Source organism: Cyrtonyx montezumae, unplaced genomic scaffold (assembly GCF_038088225.1).
Source record: "Cyrtonyx montezumae isolate F1298 unplaced genomic scaffold, pur_monq_1.0 scaffold_10, whole genome shotgun sequence".
Taxonomy (NCBI): domain Eukaryota; kingdom Metazoa; phylum Chordata; class Aves; order Galliformes; family Odontophoridae; genus Cyrtonyx; species Cyrtonyx montezumae.
In genome coordinates, this window is record NW_027071826.1 from 2,937,820 (window position 1) to 2,952,436 (window position 14,617).

Below are 14,617 nucleotides of genomic sequence, written 5' to 3' on the forward strand. Positions count from 1 at the left end.
ATGCAGAACAGCTTTGTGCCGGCTAGTTCAATGGGAAGAGATAACACATGCCCAGGGCTACAGCCTGCCCTGGTTTATGGCTGTTTCCTGTTTATGGCTCTTCCCTGTGGCAGCCTGGAGGGCTCTCTTGTCCCTGCTCTGCCCAGGCTGCCTGCTGCCACCTCCTGAAGGCAGCAGGGCTGAAAGGATATCATTATTAGGTCCTAGCTACCAGTCTGTAGTAAAAGGCAAAAAGCTGCTCTTCTGAGATATAACCCCACGAGAGAGCCCATCGCGAGTACCATGGTTGTACTTCCACAGTAAGCGTCCCAAGGATCTCTATCTCCATCCAAGATGACTCAAGCTAGCAGTACACAATTAATTCTCTAGCCTCCAGTAAGGCAGACATAAGGCAGTCTGAGCGTTTCAGATGGGAACTATAAAGCAGATAAGTTTCTGGTGGCCACCCCAGGGGCAGGCTTAGTGCTCAGGAGGGCTCCCTGCCAACCCAGGGAACACCATTCCTCACCATCTTCCTGGAAAGACAAGCATCTGTAACTCACATTTCCTCATCAGTCTAACATACAAGAGCAAGATAATATGCCAAGTCACTTATTTGAATTTTCTTGTCACTCTTTTAATGAGCATGAAGCAATCCAGAACTGCAACCATTTACGACAGCAAATTGGTTGCTATAAAACAGTCTTGGTTCAATAGTTATTTTTAGACAAGTGCTTCAGAATCAGCCATTAAGATCTTCAAATACAAATATATTCTCATGTACCGAATACAAAATACCACTTACATAATCTCAAGATCTCTATCCCCCTATATATGTCTGCTTAAGTACATACACATGCATATAGCTTATATATGCTATCTCCATCTAGAAAGCCTCACAAGGAGAACACCAGCTAGGAAATACCAGTTAGAAGCAAATAGCGAGGTTGAACGCAAGCACTGAAAGACAGCCATTTACATCTCACATTTCTCTTCATCATGTTGACTTCCTGGTCAACTGAAATGTTTTCCAGGTTGCCCTGGGTTGCTTCCTGCTCTCTCTGCCTTCCCAGTCCATGATCAGCACCCAGGTAAGAAACATCTGAGTGAGAACAGGATGTATTAGCAGCACTCTCCTGCCTGGCCTCCTGTATTTATACACGTACAGTCCGTGAAGTGCAATGCTGTTACAAAAAAGCAAAGGCTGTGAGCTGGAAATTCCTGTGTGTGCATCCCATACTTTGGGTAACCCATGGTCTGCACTTGCTGCATACAGAGAGCATAAAAACATTAAATACAAAGTCATGCACGAGGCACCAAGGATGGGAAGAGAGCCCAGCAGGTTGGATCCTCACATCTCTGCCAGTGGTGAAAATGCCACATTCAGACTCAATGTTGTTAGCTCGGTAGCTCCTTGAACAAAACAACAATTTGGACAAACAACCACTTTGCTGAATTTGCACTTCCGTGACTCTGAGGATAATTAACATTTAATGAATTAGTTGTCAGCTGGTTGTTTTTCCTTCATTCCTCAGTGCAGGAAAGAAGCACATGGCATGAGAAACCCCTCCTGTGAGGACGCTGGTCCTCTTGAACAGCAAATGAAGCCTTGGTGTTCGCTGTGCTGCTCAGCTCTGGCATACACGGTGTCAGCCCAAGTGCTGTCACTTAGCTGCAACTACGCACTGAAAAATCCAAGTGGTTGATATGCTGGTAAGAACTGGTGGGGTTTGAAAATGTCATGAATTTTATCAAGACTACGTTGGCACGACAACGCTCTGGCCCTTATTCAGCATCTATCATTCCCTTCTAAAAGCCGCAGCCAGTTCCCAGGGAAGCAGAATTAACACATGCTTTGACTCCACAGGATGAGCCATACATCGTGCAACAGTTAGGAACTATCAGAGTAAATAACTCTGAAATGCAAGCTGAACTTTTTTGTTTGAAAACAGAAGAACAAAGAATGCTTGCATCTACCAAAAAAAAAAAATATCAGCAAATATATTATGCACATAATTTGCAGACGAGGAAAAAAAAAACAACAAACCCATTTCAACAAGAAATATTTGCTAATAACTTCAATCAGCTATTTTTATTTCTGACTTTTTTTTTTCTTGGAAGCTTTGAGTGCTCATGCACTAATTACAGCAGTTTCTCCTTGCTGTAAAGGAATAACGAGGTCTGATAGAGAAGTCACATTAATGCTTGCCATCTTTCACTTACACAAACTCTAAACACCAAGGAGTGTGCACCTAACCTGGATATTTTTCTCCTCTCTACAAGAAGTTCGGAGCATGGTCATGTCTCAGTGTACCATGCAGGTAAAGAGAAGGGAACTTTGAGAAATTCTGAGGTAAAGGAACAGGCTCAGAAGCAGTGTCAGCAGACACCCTACATCCATCACTAATAGCAGCCACGAACTCCCTGCATTAAACTTCCAACAGCTGTTTAACGACCATCTGTAGCTGAAAGTCAGCGTCTCCTGTTTCTCTAAGCATTCTCCAAGGCTTCACAACCTGCACAGCCATCAGCATTGTCTTCTTTGGCCATCAAAATCAGCAGAAAATTTGACTTTACAATGCAGTGCCTTTACGGTAGCATCACTAACAACCTAAATCCATGAACTCTCCATCACCAGAACAAACACCCTGACATAATAAACACTATTAATTCGTGTTCCTGGGAGCTCCTAATGAGGCATCAAAGGATGTGAGAATCACCATCTGTAACTGGAAGATGTCCTTGGGAAACCAACAGCAGGTGCCCAGCAGCCTCTGACAGCTGTACTCACGTGGAGCTGGAGGGCAGGGAGGAGCACAGGGCAGACATGCTTCTCCAACCCTCCCCATCTCCAGAACTCTTTTTTAGGAAGGGGAAATTGAACTCAGATGTCCTTTTCTAGACTGATGAAACTCCAAATCAAACACTGGAAGCTTCATGACTTAAGTGTCAGAGAACCTCCTGAATGGATGAACCACTGTCAGTCATGCTCATGAAGAAGAGGGCTGTATGAGTCAGAGTGTAGGGCACTCTTGGTTGGCAGAGACAGGAGGGGCTGGGATGACCCTGCTCAGCCCCTTGAAAGAAAAGTTGTCGTAGCATCGAAGGGCCCCATTAAGCTAGATTCAGACCCAGAGCAAACAGGGTTGCCTTTGGAAAAAGGACATAGGGTCAGCAGACCTCTCCAGCAGTCTTGAATGTGATTTCCAAGAAGACTTCAAACCTCACTGATTTATGGGATGTATTCTACGCAGACCTCTTGGGAACACCTGGACTGAGCCTGGTACAAACCCACCAGCTATGGATTCTGAACATACAATGGATTCTGTTTTTTCACTGCACTGTTGGTTACGTGTGAAGCATTGCTGGAAGGCTTCCATCACAGAGACGGGCTGAGATACATTAAATGAGATATAGGGCTACCCATCAAAATGTGAGAGGTGGTACTGCAGCCATGCTAACCACAGCTGCATCCCAGCAGAGATTTCAGAACATAATCAGCTCACAGGGCTGGAAAATATTAGCCAATGTGCAAATAGGTCTGTAACTGTATTTTGAGACTCAGAACACGCCCAGAAAGTGCCAGTCTTTCTCAAAGAGGCCCCGAAGAACTATGATGTGATCAAATATAAAAAAGATGAAACCATTTTCATCCTCAAACTCTTCACAAAACTCTTCAATGTCTGCTCTCCCTCATTAATTACATTTCAAAGTAATAAAGAGCATTTCAGTATCTAAATGAGGGCCGATTTGCATTCATCAGGTTAAGTCACAGCTTCCCACCCCCACTTGGATCAACCCAGGATGCTCCTTTCATCCATCAAAATGTTCGTATCTCAGAAACGCACATTTCGTGATATATGAACAGCATCAAACACCGTAATTGAATTCATTAGCTGCTGCACTACTTGTGAGCTTTGACATAATAGTTACTGGCCACTGACTGCTTCCTAAGCTGGCACGGGGTGCCAGGGAGTGCTCAGCTTTGTGTTTGCTGATGTCTGTGGCTGTGTGCTGCCTGCGGCAGGAGCAATACTGAGCAGGACAACTGTGGAAATTACTGATTTTAACCTTGACTGAGCAGCTGGGTTCCACATGAGCTTCAATCTCGATGCACCGACCAGAAGTGGCTTTGTCTAATTTTCATTGTTCCCCTTTGTGTTTCATTTAGGCTGGCGAGCAATTTTGTTTTGAATTCTTCCCAGTGAACAAGATGGGTGTGATACCTGATAATGTACCAAGCAGATGTGAGGACCTGCGTGTGACCTGGAGCTCTAGGGGTGCATTTTGGATGCTTACTGAGCTCAGTACTGGGAATGCCACTTGTTTCTGAGCACCCTGATGAACCTGCGTTTTGTCAAGTGCCAATACCTCCATCTCCAGATCCAGCTCACTTCCAAGATGCTCTGCAGCTGATGCAGGTTCTGCATTTCACCTGCATCCCTGGGTCAGGCAATGCAGTCATCCTTTCCTAATGCTCAGACGTTACTGACCCTTCTACATTCCCCTCTCACACGCACAAAAAGGATTCCTGGCTTTATTTTTAAGGCTAGCAATGTCACCCAAAGTTCCCCATCGTGAATGGTGGTCACTTCCAAGACTGCTGTGTGTACTGGGTGAAGTCATTTGCCTTGACTTCTGCTTCCCAGCAAAGGTTAAGAAAACACAAAGAGCACCATGGGAACAGCTTGTTTGGAAAGCGAGCTGCAAACCCAGCATCATTCTCCCAAAACCCCAGTCTCTTAATCCAGACACTGGCTGTCTGCTTTACAAGGCTGAGCTGTATCTCTCCAAGCTACTGCTGTGATCTTTGTACCAAAGGATGATTACTGGGATGATTCATTGGTCCTTGAAAAAAAGACGTGAGGCCGACAGCGGGTAAAGAAAGCCAACCCTTATCATCAGCTCTTGCTTCAATCACACCGGGCTCCTCATCTCCTTAGAGCCCTATAGATGGGAAAAGCAATCCTGCTTTCACACGGCCGCAATTCAAAAGATTCACAACCTTATGACAGAGATTTTAGATAGTCCCTAAAAGACTTGTGAAGCGCATTGGTAAACTTAAACCTTTTTCCAAATCTGTCAAGACATCCCGAGAAGCCAACTTTTCTCATTGCATTATGTTTTCAGTCCCTGCTGGCTTCCAGATTTTGTGGAGGAAAATGAAAAACTCAGCTCCTTCCCTCTCAAACAGAAACTCAGTTTGATTTTGATTGCAGCTGTGGCAGTGTCAGACACAGCTCACCTGAACCTGCCTAACTCTATGGCAATGGCGTTGCGATACAGCAACATACATATAAAATAAAATAAAATAAAATAAAATAAAATAAAATAAAATAAAATAAAATAAAATAAAATAAAATAAAATAAAATAAAATAAAATAAAATAAAATAAAATAAAATAAAATAAAATAAAATAAAATAGTTAAATAAAATAGTTCAGCTTTCAAAACGAATGCATTTCATATGTACGGTGTAGGCATATGTATCTGTATTGAGGCATTTGACATTTAAAGTTACCTGACATGAATTCAAATCTGTTAAATTCAAATCTGGACCAGGTCTACCTCTGGAAACCACAGCACAGTTTGGAAGCCCTTTTCTAAGGGGGATGCCTGGCGTAAAAAAGCCATTCCCACAGAAGAATAGAAATCCTTCTCTGATGGTTCTTCCTTCATTAACAAGTCTACCTCCACCAAATCGTCTGAAGGAAAAGACAGATGCTTCCAAAACCTCTGAAGAAGCACAAAGTCCTTCTGTTATTCTGGCCATGGGCAGCACGGCTGTGCATTCTTCATTATTCTACAGCATGCTGTTGCCTTCAGTGGCATTTTAAAAACCCTAAGCTGAGCAGAGGCAGTTCAGCAACTGTCCAACAGCTGTTTCTCACTGGTGAATATCACGGTGCAATCTGCTGAACTTCCTTCTGTCACAGTAGAATATATTTCCAAATTATATTGCGTGCAAGCAACACCAAAAGCACAAATTTGTTGTGCTTTTTTTTTTGTTTTTGTTCAAACAACATTTTTGAAAGCAATCTCAAGTCCTGCCTCAAAGCATAGGAAGGAAAGCATTCATAACTGTGGTCTTGTAATGCTAAGGTACTGTAATATTCTAGAAAAAAACCACTACATTCCTTGTAACCACGTTTGCAGATATCTGCTCTCCTTAATGAAAGTTTATCTGGTTTGCAACATCAGTACAGTCTGCACATCAGATCTGGACGCAGAGGAGCCTGCTCTGAAGTGCCTCATAGGTAATCACTTCCACTTCTTTCTGATGAATGGCCACCATCCATCACAGTCAGCACCGTGCTGGGATGCAGCTCTGTACAACAAATTTCAATAACAGAGAAGATGACACTTGCAAACTGAACCATCTTAAAGACCACCCTATGCTGCTGTGGTCATCACAGCCACACCAAAGCACTGCCTCAGCACAGCCTGAAATCCAAAGAAACCTGAGACTTAAGCTAAGCAAGTGCTTCATGCCACGCTGCAAGGATGGCCTCGAGCAAGCAGCTGGGCCAGGGGCTGAAAAATCTGGTCTGCTGAAATGGACCTCATGATGGGGTGGTGTTTCTGCTTTTGGAACAGAATATGAGTTTTGGACAATAAAGAACTGGAACTTTTACCAGCAGGCTTCAGTTATTGAAATTGTAAGCTTGTTGGACAAAACCTGGGTGTCCAGCCAGTGCTTTAAGAAGTCAATTTTCCAAAAAGCAAAGAGAATAAGATTAATGGATTTGAGGCGATAATATAAGCAGACAAATACCTAAGTCCAAATTTTGAGTTATGTAAAGAAGAATTGTATAATGTGGTTAAGAAACCACAATTCTGAAAACAAAAAGCAATGGGAGTCAGCTTCTTTGGTGAGCGATAAAAGATTCCGGGACCACAGGATGGCTGTGGCTGGGAGCACCCTGTGTCCATCTGGTCCCACATCCAGGCAGCTTTTGGGGTTCTCCAAGCAAGAACACCCCACAGCCTAAAATTTTAAAAACTCGAGCTGTAACAAACGGGCGAGGTGGCAGTAATGAACAATTCATGGCTCTCTATATATGGGTAAATCCTCAGGTGTGTGCTGGTAACTAAATATAGTGGGTTCACAGGCCCAGCTGCAGTTCCTCACTGTCACTGTGCACTGAGCACTTCATGAGCTCAGGGAGCAGCTTTGGGCGCTGTACCGGAGCCCTTCTCTCTGCTTATGCCAAAGTTTCTGCCATTCTTGTTTCCTCTTTCTACTTTCCACCTTAAGTTTCTTGTGCTACTCCAACACTCAGCCACTGTAATCAGTCTTTTGTGTTTGTTGTTTGTTTTAAAATCAAAGCATGATCGCATGCAACAGCCACTTCTTCCCCACACCTTTTGCTTCATGTCTCTGAACCACCTTGTACATAGGAGGAGAACTGAAGAGCCCCTCTCTCGCCAGGGGATTTAAGGTGGGTCTCAAATAAGCCATGGCAGACGTGGCCTGGCCTTGCAAGAGCTGTAAGACCCCTCCTCACATAAATGACCATCAGGAAGAACTGTCACCCTCCCTGGCCATTCTTGAAACCAAACCAAACACTAACACCTACCCCCCAAGAAAGTAGAAATCTATGAACACGTGCTTTGTCTTTTGCCATTTTGCAGGACCTTAATATTTTAAGATTCAGCACCTCGCATCCAGCCATGGGCTACACCTTTTTCTCTTACAGAGATACTGAACTGGCTGGAAAGAAAGGGGATGGGCCAGATCCCTCAGCATCTTCTGCAGAGCACCAGCCTGCAGCATTTTTAGCAATAACATGCTCAAAGCCTTGCCAGCTTGCCTCCACAGCAGTTGTATCTGTTTTGTACTCCATTATTCATATTCATTCTTGGCTGATGGGGGACCAGCAGGTCTGCCAAGGTCAGCATTGTGCTGCTGGCTTATTTTTCCTCTAGCAGAGAAAGCTGTCTTACTCACACGGTTCATCTGCACAGCTCTGCTACTGCCTGGATCATTGCTGAGACATGGAAACTTTCTTAATCTGAACAGAGATCTGTGCATTTTGCTCAGAATTTTAAAAAATCAGTCTAATACCAAATAATATCAGACATTAGCACTGCACAGTGCCTGCCTCCTGCATTAGCAGCAAGGAATGCTGCTGGATGGTTTCACACAAGAGAGCTCTCTCCAGGTGAAACCAGTCCTGTTTGAGTGAGCAGGCAGGGTGCATCTTGCTTGGCTCATAAGGAGACCATTAAAAATAACACAAAAGGAGCTCTTACAGAGAAGCACGTGTTAATGTTGACCTCTCTTCTCAAAATTCAAGTTTCTTAAATAGGATATTTTGGACTGCAAGATCTTCCAGATGAAATTACGCTGCCTCAATGTTCACTATACTCACCTTCCTATACTACGGAGAACTTAAGTAGAGACTTGCCTAAACAAAAACCAACAACCCATATATTCTCAGCATTTTGCCAAGAGAGGATCATTTTGCCTCTGTCAACATGGTCTAAGCTTAAAGAGTTTTTAAAGTGCTAACTTTCAGTCGTTATCAGAACAATTAAGCTGTCAAGCATCTTCTCCTAGAGCATCTCCAAACTTTTTAATATCAAGTAATTATTTGGCACTTACAAAAACAGATGCATTCACATTTTCAATTTAAATGCAAATACTGTGGAGAGATTTCAGGTTTTGTCTTTATTTTTATAAATGCTTCTAATATTTAAAAGAAAAGGACTGATTATTTTGGAGATGCCACGTGGCACGTGTCTGTTTTTACCTGTGGTCTGGTTAATTAGCTCTTTCTTTCACTACTTTTCCTTCCTGAAGGGAGGGGACATGCACACCTCTCTGTAACGAAGGAGATTCCACTTACCAGTCAGAATCATAGAATGCTCAAGGTTGGAAAAGACCTCCAAGACCATTCAGTCCGACCATCCAACTACCACCAATACTTCACACTAAACTGTGTCCCTCAGTACCACATGCAAACGTTTCTTGCACACCTCCATAGATGGTGATCCCCCCACTCTCTGGGCAGCCCTTTCCAGAACCTGACTGCTCTTTCAGAGAAGATATTTTTCCTAACATCCAAGCTGAACCTCCTCTGGTGTCACTTGAGGCCATTAAGGCCTGATGTTACTCAATGTATGATCCTTTAAATGAGGAAGCCAAGATCAAAGTATGTGAAACACAGCATGGATTCTCTTTTAACTGCTTTCAGAAGGAAATATTCAAGAAAAAATGAGCCCCATCAGAGAAGAAAAGCCATACAGGTCCACAGGTGAGGAGGCAGCTCTGGAGGTCTCCCTCCCAGCTCCTGCTCGAAGCACGGCCAGAGGCAAGCTCAGACCTCGAAGATATCCAAGCAGTGGTGACAAACTGGCATTTGCCCTGCTCTGAAACCCCAAGCAGAAGAAAGAGAGATAAAGCCAAAACGCTGCCATGATGTGAAAGCCATCGCTGTTGCAGCTGGTTGAGTGGCAGCCCCATAGCCAGAGCCGTCCCATCACCGACCGCCCAGCTCACACACACGGGAACATCACAGGACTCCTCGTAAGCCAGCCAAGAACTGGGATAGAAATTAAACAGCTCAGAGAGAGGCTGACACAATCCCCAGTGGGCTGCGCACTTGCCAAACAAATTATAAACCCTCTGAACATTACAGCTGGGTGTTTTCCAGGGCCTTGCTGAGCCTTCCTGAATGCCAAAAAGCCAAACAGTGTGATTCTTTGCTCTTCTCTTTGCCCACACCGCACGTGGAGCTCAGCACACAGGACCTGCCTTTCCCATACAGCCTAAGCAGACTTGTGCTTTCCAAGGTTTCCCCACCAGATTGCCCCCAGCTCCAGCTCCCTTCGTGGCTCCAGGGTGTCACTATCCAGGAGGATTTCGTGAGAGCCTGGATTTGTTCCAAGGTGGGATGCATTTCCTTTAAACGTTTTCCTTTTATTTCACAACTCAATGTCTCAAAAATGAATCAGGATCCTATAAAACTTTCCAGAATGATTTGTCAGAGTGGGCTGAGACCTAGCAGTGTCACTCACAGATGCCTGATGCCATACAAGTAAATACATCAAAGAACATTTCCAGGTCATCAGTGCCAAACCAAACAAAAGTTTGTGTCATTTTTTTTTCCTGTTTCCCTTCTCCTGTAAGGATGAGACAAAATCTTGAAAGACTCAGTTCCTTCTGACAAACAAAATGCTGATGCTGTTAAGACTCCGTCACGTATTCATCAGACAAGATCTAAGACAGTATTAAACTACAGCAATGCACCGGTGCCAAAAAATGGCCATGTATCAGGAGTTCATATTGCCAGCCAAGCCAGAGTGAGGATAACGTTTTTCCTTGCCCTCTATAAAAGAAAGAATGTCGGCACCCAAAGTAGCCACACAGCAACAGTCAGATGGAGAGAGACCCAATGAGTAACACCTCCAGGCCTTCATAGAGATGTGGAGCCCATCTGGCATGTGGCATAGCAAACTTATTTAAAAAATGAGATTTTTGTACACAAAAGCTCTGCAAAGTCCTAATGAAAGGGGAGAAGAATCAATAAACCATCTCCATTTTTATATGGAACCGTTTTATGAACTCGTGTGCAGCATAGCCCAGCCTGGGAGAGCACACATGCCTGAGAGTACTATGGCAGATAATAAAAATAAATGGACTTATTAAACTCTGAAGCTCTACTTTTTCACACATCCATTCTCAGAGCTGTAAACTTTAAGGTAGCGCACTGGGAACTTATGACTGTAGCAATGTGCTGGTTGTGCCATGAGATCAGCTTTTCTAGGCAGAATCTTATCTCAATCCAAGCCCAGACACGGGGACACCTCTTGGTGGGACAACCAGAATCAGCTGGAAGAAACTTTTCTTCTGCCTAAAATGCTGGAGGAGCTCCCAGTGAGATGCCTGCAGTGCTGGCTCCTGTGGGCAAGCTGGAGGAAAGCGTGGAGGAGCACAAAACAAAGGACTGCTCCTTATCCTCACCCAGCACGGGGGGCTCTCCCCAAACCCTTCTACAGACAGCTCTGCAAAATAAGTATGACAATAAGTAAACATAGAATGGTGCAAGAGATGAAATGAGACAAGACGGGTGTCTGGGATAAAGATATCTGGATTCTAAGATCCAGGAGGGCTCATAGTCTCGATTACGAATTTCAAACCTTGGCACCAAAAGATCACTCTTGCTTTTAGTCAGCTTCAAGTAAGCACAAATATTAATGGATGCTGAAAGCCAGGACAGGGGTTGCTCTATTTCCAACTGACTGAAGAAGCCAGGAGAGAGAGCCCTCCATCAACCTCCTAGGTGATTCTCCTCCTATACTTGGCGTTGGCATGGCTCCATCTTGAATATGGCATGCAGTTCTGGGCTCCGCTCCACAACATAAAAAGAATGTTAAGAACCTGGTAAGTGTCCAGAGGAGGCAACAAAGCTGTTAACAGGGCTGGAAGGCATGGCTGTGAGGAGAGGTGGGGACACTTTGGTTTGAAGATTACGAGGTCAATATAACCTTTTCACTACTCCAATACCTTGTGGTACCTTCTCCAGACAAACACAGAAGAATCTTTCAGGAATGAAATACCTCCAAGAGCAAAGTCTAAGAGACTCCCAGGTCAGAAGAGCTTCCTGGGGCATAGGAGAAGCTCAGTGTTCAACATCCCATGCCCGAGCAGGGAGAGGAACTGAGCATGGGGCCACAAGACAGACAAGGCCTTGAACTGCTGAGCTCCTGACAATAATGCAAAGCTTTTCTGCAGTGCCACGCAGACATGGGACATCAGGAAGTATCTGTCACCATGTGTCCAAGGGTCGTGAGATGAAAAAGCATGTTTGCTGTTTATCTGATTTAAAAAAACATGCGTAAGAAGACTAAGCATAACTTACTTTGAATTGCAACTAATAGAGGTACAAAGTGACAGATTTGTGATGAATGTGATCCAGTACAAGTACTTAGAGTTAGAAAGCACTATGAAAGACGTACATTAGACATCCCCCTTCCTGGTCTTCATGATGAATGACCTCCCCTACATCGGAAAAATACCATTAAAGAAGTCAGAAAAACATCACCCAAGCAGGAGGAGCAACAGATCTGTACATCAGGCTGCAAGAGTGATGGGAGCTCTGTTTCTCTGGAAGAGGTGGTGTTTGATTTGCTACCTGACATATTGATTTATTTTTTTTTAAGAGGAGGAGAAAAATGTCCAGTCTTAATCAAGGGAGAGGAATCGAGATTCTCTTAGAGCTTCCTCTGCTTTTGAATGGTTTTGCCTAGAAATACATTACAGGAAGCTACTCTGTTCATCAGCCTGAGAGCAGGAAGTGGAGATGCCACTGATGAGAGCACCCAACAGCACTCAAATGCTAGATTTAAACAACTCAATAATCTAAAGAAAATACTCAGAAAGAGACTTTCAAAATCTGACTTGGTGAGCAGCAGCTCTGCTGAAATGAGAAAGCATTCCCTCTATCTCTGTTTTAACCTGGACACCTTGACAGATGACAATTTCTTTGATTCAACAAAGCATTTTGCAATAATTTTGGATAAACTGATAATGACATTCACAGAAGCACAGAATCACAGAACTGTAGGAGTTGGAAGGGATCATGTAGAGATCATGGAGTCCAACCCCCTGCAAAGCAGCTCCCAGCCCAGGGTGCACAGGTAGGTGTCCAGGCACGTCTTGAATGTCTCCAGAGGAGACTCCACCACCTCTCTGGGCAGCCTGTGCCAGTGCTCTGTCACCATCCTTCTTCACAACAACTGCATTTCACTGAAGAAAAAACAACACCCGAAGATGGCTATGACTAAATGGGTTCGTCGTTGCAATGACAGCTTTGGTCCAACCACTTTGATTTTAGAAAATTCTTCCATGCCATGTTCACTGGGAGACTAGCCAAAAAGCAGAGAACACACTAAATGCTTATGCACACTAGAGGGCTGTCCTGGGAGCTAACAGACAGTAATGCACCAAAACCATGAGTGGCACCTGCTACCCCTCGCTGCTTGAGCAGCTCACAGCAGTCCCAGCAGCCAATTACTTACACCCTGGACATTTAAGCACTTATTCTTTCTCATTGAAAGATTATCTCTGATTTTAGGGTGTTTTTTTATTTTTTTAATTAAATGTGTGGCACTCACGTGGCATCATTCATAATGGATTCAAAAGAAGGTGTGATGGGCTTTTATGAATTTGGGCAGTCAGCCACAGAGACAGGAAAATGCCCAGAGCTTCCTGAAGATAAGGTAGCCTCAACGGGATGAAGCACACACACAAATACACAAAAAAGACATGTTCAGATAAAAGCACGGTGAAATTTAGTGAATTTTAACAGGAGCAAATTTAATCCAAGCCCTGATGGCACTTTTTACATCTTTCCTATCTGTGTAAGACAGGGGGATTATTGTCTATTTCCTGGGCTTGGTAGTCCAACCTGAGAGAAGCTGTGAACTCCAATTACCAAATGCTTCTCCTGCAAGGCTTAGTTGCCATTTCAAGTAAATACTCTTTTCTCCTCAGCTGCAGTGTGAAAATTCTGATAAAAAACAACAACAACCACAACAAAAAAGAGATGAAAGAGAGAGAAGCAATGAGCTGTGGGCAAAGTGCTAAGAAGCACACACGAAAAGCAAAATCCAGAGCTGGATACAAATTCCTCCCGTATTTCTCTGCTTTGCTTGACATTCCTTTTAGTAAATATAAATCTAAGTCCAGAATAAAAAAGAGGGTTTTCTTTCTTTAAAGACAGTCCTTCCCTTTATCAGAAAGAATAGTCTAGGGGAGAAATCATAGCAGCAGCAGTGTACTGGGAGGCTGCACTGCAGGATTTGATGGGGCGGTGCTCTTTGTGGTGCTTCCTTCTCAGAATTAACAGCCACGCAGCAGAGAAGGAATAAAAGAAAAAAAACACTTCCTTGAATGTTTCAATGATATTTTGTTCAACATCTTGCAGCTCCTAGGCATCTCATAGGCATGGGCTTCTATAAATAAAAATGTGAGGGCACGTCATTATTATGCTATGACTCATGAAATTTGTATCTGCAGGGAGCTGGGGACTTGGTTTTTCCTCTGGGCTCCCCAGTGCTGTCTGCTGGGTCAATTAAAATGCTCAGATTTCTTTTCACACAAAGCCTCTCCTTTCCCTTTGCTTATTCCGAGTGAGTGCTTCACTCCCATCTTCCCTTCTCAACCTCATCACTGTTGTAAATCACAGCAAATTAATGTCGATGCTGCGTTCTTGAAACAACACTGCTTTTGCCTCTTGACGACAAACCCCCTAAGCCAAATGTCAAAACATTCAAATGGAAATACCATATTACAAATAAATCTGTGGACTTCCCCTGATAAACTCCTGCGGACCTAGGCTGATGTGACGCTCTCTTCCTGACCCCCTGAACAGAAATAGCTTCCAATTCATCATCCTGCTGAAGAGTGTAATATGTTGGGCAACACGAAGAGAACGGGGGTTATGGCTCTTGTAAAATACTCACACCACTGGCTCCTTACATAGCAGCTTCTCCTGAGTATGATTAATCACATGGCATTATTTAAAGTTCCCACAGTGTGTTTCAGTAGCTTTCATAGATTAGGTTATAGAAAATTAGTTTCAGATGAACTGTTTGCTTCAGGTAGATTAATCCACTCAGATGATGCCTAC

The 14,617-nt window shown here is 43.8% G+C and overlaps 1 protein-coding gene across 3 annotated transcripts in view; it reads right to left on the reverse strand.

Moving 5' to 3' along the window:
- MDGA2 (MAM domain containing glycosylphosphatidylinositol anchor 2) overlaps nt 1–14,617 on the reverse strand; it is a 267,795-nt gene that overhangs the window by 98,464 nt on the left and 154,714 nt on the right. The gene's annotated exons all lie outside the window — the stretch shown is intronic.